Genomic DNA, 9041 nt, shown 5'->3' with positions numbered 1-9041 from the left:
TGGAATGTGGCAAAACTTATCACAGTAAATCATACCTCAAGGAAATTCAGGAAACTCATGTGGCAGGGACCCCCTCTGTATACAATGAACGTGGGAAAGGCTTTAACAGGAACAGTGAACTCACTACTCATCAGCAAACTCACACAGGAGAGAAACCCTATGTATGTGGTGAATGTGGCAAAGGCTTCATTCAGATAGCACATCTCAAAACTCATCTACGAACTCATACTGGAGAAACTCCTTATGTATGCGGTGAGTGTAGTAAAGCTTTCAACCAGAAGCAATGCCTTACAACACTTCAGATATTTCACAGAGGAAAGAAACCCCATGTCTGTGGTGAATGTGGAAAAATTTTTATCTGGAAGAAGAACCTCACTGAGCATCAGCGAACTCACACTGGAGAAAAACTTTATGTATGCGATGAGTGTGGTAAAGCTTTCAGTCAGAAACAATACCTTGCAGCACATCAGACATTTCACAAAGGAAAGAAGCCCCATGTATGTGGTGAATGTGGAAAAGCCTTTACCTGGAAGAGTAAGCTCACAGATCATCAGCGAACTCATACTGGAGAGAAACCCTATGTATGTGGTGAATGTGGAAAAGCCTTTACCTGGAAGAATGGTTTCACTGTTCATCAGCAAATTCATACTGGAGAGAAACCCTATGTATGTGGTGAATGTGGAAAAGCCTTTACCTGGAAGAGTAAGCTCACTCTTCATCAGCGAACTCATACTGGAGAGAAACCCCATGTATGTGGTGAATGTGGAAAAGCCTTTACCTGCAAGAATGGTTTCACTGTTCATCTGCGAATTCATACTGGAGAGAAACCCTATGTATGTGGTGAATGTGGAAAAGCCTTTACCTGGAAGAAGAACCTCACTGTTCATCAGCGAACTCATAATGGAGAGAAACCCTATGTATGTGGTGAATGTAGAAAAGCCTTTATCAGGAAGAAGGACCTCACTGTTCATCAGCGAACTCATACTGGAGAGAAACCCTTTGTATGTGATAAATGTGGAAAGGCCTTTGCCTGGAAGCATGTTTTTACTGATCATCAGCGAACTCATACTGGAGAGAAGCCCCATGTATGTGGTGAATGTGGAAAAGCCTTTATCAGGAAGATTAAGCTCACTGTTCATCAGCGAATTCACACAGGAGAGAAACCCCATGTATGTGGTGAATGTGGAAAAGCTTTTACCTGGAAGAATGAGTTCACTGTTCATCAGCGAACTCATACTGGAGAGCAACTCTATGTATGTGGTGAATGTGGAAAAGCCTTTATCAGGAATAGTAACCTCACTGTTCATCAGCGAACTCATACTGGAGAGAAACCCCTTGTACGTGGGAAATGTAGAAAAGCCTTTGCCTGAAAGAATGAGCTCACTGTTCATCAGTGAACTCATACTGGAGAGAAACCCTATGTATGTGGTGAATGTGGAAAAACCTTTATCAGGAATAGTAACCTCAATGTTCATCAGCGAACTCATACTGGAGAGAAACCCTATGTACGTGGTGAATGTGGAAAAGCCTTTACCTGGAAGAGTAACCTCACTATTCATCAGCGAACGCATACTGGAGATAAACCCCACGTATGTGGCGAATGTGGAAAAGCCTTCATCAAGAAGCATGAGTTCACTGTTCATCAGCGAACTCATGCTGGAGAAAAAACCTTATGTATGGTGTGAGTGTGGTAAAGCTGCTAGCCAAAAGCACTGCCTTATAGCATATAAGACACTTCACACAGAAAAGAAACTGTTTGCATGTATTAAATGTGGAAAATCTGACATTTGGAAGTCAAGTGTCATTCTACATGAGAAAATTCTAAACGAGAAAACCTTTCAATGGAGTGAGTATAACAAAGCTTTGAGAACAAAGGAAGAGGTACTACTGTTTGGTCTGGGCCGATTGCGAGACCTGACGATAGTAACTTACCATGTGACTCTCCATGCTCTGAATTACTGTCACTTTACTGGCACAGTCCACAAGTGTGGGCAAAGGGACTTTCAGACTTCTGCATGGTGCATGGGATCCTCCTTGCTCTTCTAGCGTTCAATGCCCAAAATAGAGCTGGACCTTGTGTTTCTGGATCACAACTATGCCAATAGGGGACCCACCCAGATGCTAGTAATGTCTGTCCCGCTTCCATGCTCTTTGTTACCACCCCCCTCGTAGAAAGCACAAAGTTACCATAAAATATGAGTGAAGATATTATAAGACATATGGAAATAATTAGTCCAGAGGAAGAATGGACCACTGTCTACCTTAGTCTCCATGAATCTGAGACCAGAAGAATTAGATAGTGCCCTGCTACCACTGCTAATTACTCTGAAAGGGATCACAAAAGAGAGTCCTGAGTATAGTGAGAGAACAAAGTGGAATAAATCCCAAAAATCATCCAATAGACAGGCTTTGGATGAGAAAAAAGAGTGTTCTGCTGAAAAATCAGTCAATCCTAAGACACGTATATCCTATGTATGAAATGGTCAACTCAAGTATTGGAGACAATAACTAGTTGTATTAGTACAGGAAAGGAATCTCTTGCCTTTCATGCATATGGAGGGAGCATGGAGGATGAAAAGGAAGCTAGTAATCTTGTACCTACAGAATGTGCCATCAAGGTATTTAAAACAACCCTTAATGAGTTTAAGAACCGTGACAAATATATTAAAGATGATTAGGGGTTTAAAGACCACTTCAGTAAACTAAATCCATGGAAGATCATTCACATGTGGGCAGAAAAAGAAATGCACAATCTCACATGAATGCAGAATTTGTTGTCCAACAGTTGCTCAAGAAACACATTTCAGTTATGTCATTTATTGGCCACGATCAAAGTTCACGCTCCTAAATTATAAAAAGTAAAGCTCAGTCATGAAGAATTGAAATGCCCACTATCAAGTTCTTGATATTATTCAGCAGTTATATAATGAATGTACACTGGTCCATCCTGACATCCTTGAATATAACATGCTGGAAAATTCTGATTGATTGATGTCAGTCATTCTGTAGAACCAACTCATCCTCATGGCCTGGAATTCCTGTTCTGGGACTGTAGGAATGTCTCCCAGTTTTTCAAGAAAGGAGGAGTTCTGGAAGCTCTCAGTGAACGAGAACTCTTTAATGCTGTTTCCGGCTTAAATATCTCAGCAGTTAATGAAGCTGATTTCTCAGTTGAGATAGATACTTTGGAGAAAATGAATGAAGATCATGTTCAGAAGAATGGTAGGAATGGTGCTTCATTTGTGAAGGATGACAGAGATCCACCAGTACTACGTAATGAATAGCACCAATGCCCCTTGCCTTTCAATATTAACAGTGACTGTGATCATGATTCATAAAGAAAAATTATTCTCTATAGTAAGTACGAAAAATTTTGTGAAAAATTCCGTTTCACAAAAGCTGATGGAAACAGGTATAACCTTTCATTGGGGCATCATGAAATGGAATTGAATGGAACATCTTCCATACTATAACACCCAAGAAGAGACATCATACGTTTGCGGAGAAGATAAATGCATAAGAACTACGTAAGTATACTGGCCCAAAAAGTTTCTTTAAATTTTCACTTGTTTTGCATCTAGTTAATATGGTTAAACTGTAACTCACAGCTGTGATGTAAATGTGGATTTTTTGAAAGGGTGGGCTGTAAGATTTAAACCATGTTTGACACATTCTTTGTTCAGTGTACATTTTATTCAAACTAGTTATTAATTTTCAAGGGAAATATGACAAATGAGAAATAGTAGATAATTCAATGGGGAAAAGTACCTTTAAAGCAGCTCAGGTACCGAACTAACCAGCTGATTTGAGTGATCTGATCTTTTAATAGTCTCTAGTACTGAGACTGGCTGGAACCTTCTGCAAGAAAAGCAAGCTTCCTACTTTCCTCATTAGTTTGTTAGGGTGAGGTTTACAAACTACAACATGGTGAATCCTGTTGCCATTAAGTCAGATTAGAGAAAGGAAAAATCAAAACATGTTAACACTTTTAAATGCCAAATATGTTCGTCTTAAACACATTTGTATTTTTATTTCTCTGATACAATTTTTAACTGCATTTCAGAAAAGTGTGTTTGAGGTAGATACTCATTACAATCCTAAAATGTGTACTATTATGAAGCAAGGGTTAAGTGGCTGGTGATTAGTGACAAATTCCAGAGAACCAATTTTAAAAAGCTTTAGCATTTAAATGTCTTGTTTTCTAGCATAGGCTGTTTCACAAAGAGCAACAAACCATTGCTGTGTGACATTCTTAAGTGTGTTGTGAACATGCCTTGTAAAAATTAAAAATGAGATCATTCAAAAAAATAGACCAGGCTTTCTGGTCTGACGAAGACTGGTGGGATCCCGAGACTGTGGCTCTTAGCGACTCTTCACTCCTAAAACTGTGTTCACTCCTCTGACTCAGGTTTCTGTCAAACAACATACAGGCTTGGCGGGGAAGAACAACATCCGAGAGGGATGCACTCCTTAAAACATGCAACTGTACAAAATCAAAAGGACAGCATTTGCTTTTGGATAAAACTTGAAAGATGGAAGGGACAGGAAAGAAGGATGAATAATGGAAAAGAGGGAGGGCGGAAGTGGGAAGAGTGCTGGTACATCTTGGGGACTGCATCAATGTGTGAATTATTAAATGGAAAACAAATATGCTCTGTAAACTTTTTTTTTTTGCTGCAAAAGGAAGCTTTATTGTTTCCATTTGGTCACCAGCTAGGGGGAGGGGTCCAGGGCAGTGGCGCTGCTGGCCAGGCAGGTTCAGGTAGAGCGGTTATGGCTGGCAGGAGGAGGCAGAAGGCCCCTTGCAGGTGGCTCGGCCCCATAGTTCCTAGTTAGGTTTTTGAGGATGAGCCTCTCGAAGAGATACTCTCCCAGCCCAGCCTGGAGGCTAGCCAGCTTGTGGGGGTGGGTCAGGTAGTCGCTCATCTTCTTTGAGTTTCATATCCTTGTCCAGGAAGTGGTTCTCCAGAAAGTCACAGAGATGGGGGTCAGTGTGAGTGGACCCCACACATGCAAGTCCAGAAGGGCCTGGTTGAGGGTCTTCTCCAGGACTAGCACAACTTCCATGGCATACAGGTTCTACCCTACTCATCTCGGGACTGCTTCTGTACATCCTGGAAGATGGTGCGGCCCCCATGCTGGTTTTGCACCTTCAAGAGAGGCTCAGCCCCCTCGCGCTTCTCCTTTGCCTGCTCTTGGAAGAAGTGTCCCATGCCCTCCAAGGCCACATCATCATGGTTGAAAAAGAAGCCCAGAAGCCCACAGACGCAGGTTGACCAGACAGTAGATGCTGGCCTCAGCTTTGGCGGAATTATTTTGATGGATCTGAGACCTCATAACTGGTCAGTTTGTAGGTCACCACACACAAAATAAAAGTGTTAACTGATCCCAACAAGGGATGGCCAAGAAGATGGTCCCGAAAGTTACACCAGGAAAGGAAACTGGAGAGTGGTTGGAGGTCGAAGCCAGGGAATCCATGATCTGTTCCATTGAAACACTGTTGAAGCAAGACACAGATCCACGGGACCACAGGGTAAACTTCTATAAAATTTTAAATCAATAAAAAGAGGGAAAAAATGAAGAGCTCATGTCTCATCAATGATTTCTGTAGGACAGTTACTGTAATGAGAGTGGGGAAACTTTTACCTGTGTTTCTGGGTTTTCTTGACATAAAGAATCCCACAAAACTGGAAAAGCTTTAAGTTTAAACAAGGTGGGGAAGACCTCCACAGGGCGTCATGTGTCCACACACACAAGTCATCTCCTGCAGAAGAAAAGCTCTGTCAATATAGTGACTTTGTATATACCTCTGGCTTCTCACATGTCAGTAAACACCAGTGGAATCCTAACTGAGGTAGCTCTGGTGGGACGGCCTTTAGCCAGAAAGGAGTCAAGTGACAATCAAGGATTTGTACAGCTCAGAAACCATATGAGTACAGTGAATGGCACTGCGTATGCATTCAGTGACTGGCAGTGCCTCCAGTGTCCAGTTACATTTTATGTTCCACAAAGCTAATAGGTTAAACTTTGATGCACTAATTATACAGGAGGGTTGAAAACAGTGCTTCATTGTGACTACAGTGTGTATCATGTGGGAAATAATGAATACACAGACTGGGAAAGTGATTCATCCTGTGTGTGTATATACATTGATATCAAGACCAATCTGATTTTGTATTTGATCTCCCTTTTGACCCATGTTAATGTAGTTTGAGTCTTTTAAAAAGTGGAGAGAGACTCTGACCACAGACCAGGAATGTGAATGGCCTTGCCATCATGTAGAATGCATTAGAAAGTGGATTGTTGAAGATGCAGTTAGGTTAAAATATAGCCCCTTATCATTTGAGCTCCTTTATGACACATTTTAAATCTATTGCAGTTTTTAATATTCCTCTTTGACTCAGGTTTATTTCTTTTAATTTGTTAATGTTGTTTAAAAATATATATTTCCTGTACATGAAGCCCATGTGCCTTATTGTAGTAATGCTGGATCATACAGGATTTCAGTTTCTGGTTGCTAGGTATCGCCATATCATATTCCACAGTATCTGTATGTATTTATAAGTCACCAACATTATATACGAATTCCAATCCCTCCATATCCTCTTCAGCATTTATTTTTTTGTTTCTTTGATTTGGGCTGGCATTGTGGGTATAAAGTGTTCTCTCATTCTGGTTTTAATTTGTATTGCCCTGCAGGTTAATAATCGTGAACATTTTCTCATGTATTTGTTAATTATTTGTACTACATTTTGAGTGAACTACCTGTTCACATGTTTTCCCATTTCTTGATTGGGGCTCCTGTTATTTTCTTATTGATATGTTTTAGTGTTCCATATATTTTTGTAATTAGCCCTTTGATGCATCATTGATAAAAATTGCTTCCCAATCTGTGGGCTCTCGTTTCTTTCTCCTGATAAAGTATTTTGATGTGCATAAGTGATGTCATTTCAGCAAGTCCAAATCATCCTTCTTGTCTTTGCTGAATATGCCTCCTAATCTATGCATGCCCTGCAATCATGTTGTTCTGTTTTATATAGTGTCTCTATGGATTATTACCACCAAACAGTTCTATCTCTGAAGAAATATGACCAGATTGCTCCTTAAAGGAAAAGGTGGCAATGATTGTCTTACATATTTTGGATATGTTATGTGCCGTGAGAAATTAATAAACACTATGCCATTTCTTTCAAAATTGGGAGTCTTTTTTTCTAGCTGGTGGCCAATGGGAGAATTCAAGTCTCTGAGAAATTCCCTGAGGGCTGGCTCCAATCGCAACTACATTAACAACTCCCCCTCCCTCAGAAGAATTCACTTCAGAGGACAGCACTGAAGCTACATTTCAGGGAGAGGGACATGCCTAATCAAAGCACGCAGGAACAAATGAAGGGGGAGGGAAAAACTGGAGCACATCCTGGACCACCAAGCCCCGAGGATGATATTCCTGCTCAGACCAGTCAATGCACAGAGAGGATCACAGGGCTGGCCCCACCACGAGACACGATGTCCCTCGCTGACCCATAGCGATATTGGGGACAACACTGGAGACACAGTGCAGGAATTGTACCCGATCTGACCCTATCACACCGAGGCAAAAACTAAGGACATGCTATAGAACAACAAGGGGAGCAGAGCAATGAAGTCCCTGGGGAATACCAAAAACAGAAGGTGGGGCCAGAGCATGGCACCCAATTAGACTTGACCAGAAAACACTCCTAATGGTAAAGAAAAAACAAGCCTTGAACTATTTATAGGCTTTTTTTTTTGTCGTTGGGTTTTTTGGTTGTTGTTCTGTTGCTTTGATTTCCTCTGTCTTGTTTCTGTGATTATTATCTCTGCATGACTGTCTAGATAAGAGGCAGGATAAGCAATTCAGAAGAGAAAACAACGGGACTGATATTTTTTTGGGGGGGTGGGGGGAGACATCAGAGTGAGGTAGCCTGGCGAAAGGAAGTAGATGTTTACAAACCCAGGGACAAGGGAAAAACCACACCCAGTTTGTCAAGCAGGAGGGGTTGAGGGCTCTGCATTCTTTTAGCAAGTGGTTTACAGAGGCTATGATAAGTGATAATCTTTTCCTAATTTCGGGAGGCAGGGAGGGAATGGAGTAAGGGACATAGGGCACATTCAGATAGCAGGAGGATGTTGACATTAGAGTAATAATTCACTGCAAAGCACATCATGGGGCAACCTAGGTGGAGAAGGAGGTTGCATACGTTAGACATGACAGAGACCTGGGAAGCATATTAAAATTCTAAAGTGGGGTCACACAAGTCAAGTTTGGGAGAGGTTCTTACATTCCCCACTGGTGTTAGGTAGAAATCAAATCACTGATTTTATGGGGACATTATGGAGCCCCGTTGGGTTTTCCCAAGGCTGTGTTGAGTGTGTAAGACCATTAGTTTAACTGGTTATATGGGACTGAATAAACTTAACTAATGCAAGTAGTAAGAAAAGTCAAGAACTTATTAAGCTTGTTATTAGGGTAGTAACCTATGGTGAGCAAGGAAACCGCGTATGATACCGTCTCTTTCCGGCCTTTCTTTTTTTTAAAAAAATCACTTTATTGGGGCCCCGTACAACTCATCACTATCCGTACATCCAGCCACTGTATCAAGCACATTTGTACATTTGTTGCCATCATCATTTTCGAAACTCTTTCTTTCTGTTTGAGCCTTTGGTATCAGCTCATTTTATCCTTCACGAACCATTGATAATTTATAGATTACTGTTATTTTTTCATATCTTACAGTAACTGATGTCTCCCATCACCCACTTTTCTGTTGTTCGTCCCCCAGGGAGGGGGTTATATGTAGATCATTGTGATCAGTTCCCCCTTGCCCCCCCCCACCTTTCCTTTACCCTCCTGCTATCACTACCCTCATTATTGAGGGATTTATCAGTCCTGGATTCCCTGTGTTTCCAGCTCTTATCTGTACCAGTGTACAATCTCTGGTCTAATCAGATTTATAAGGTAGAATTGGGATCATGATAGTGGGGGGAGGAAGCATTAAGAACTAGAGGAAAGTTGTATGATTCAT

General features: G+C 41.3%; 1 pseudogene; it reads left to right on the top strand.

The window, feature by feature from the left end:
* The first annotated feature begins 1626 nt into the window (after positions 1-1626).
* Positions 1627-3580, top strand: LOC101657386 (annotated as a pseudogene).
* The last annotated feature ends 5461 nt before the right edge of the window (positions 3581-9041 follow it).

Source organism: Echinops telfairi, unplaced genomic scaffold (assembly GCF_000313985.2).
Source record: "Echinops telfairi isolate 266 unplaced genomic scaffold, ASM31398v2 ScPeMD7_7456;HRSCAF=8494, whole genome shotgun sequence".
NCBI lineage: Eukaryota > Metazoa > Chordata > Mammalia > Afrosoricida > Tenrecidae > Echinops > Echinops telfairi.
The sequence above is the reverse complement of the archived record's forward strand: the minus strand, read 5'-3'. Positions and strand labels throughout refer to the sequence as shown.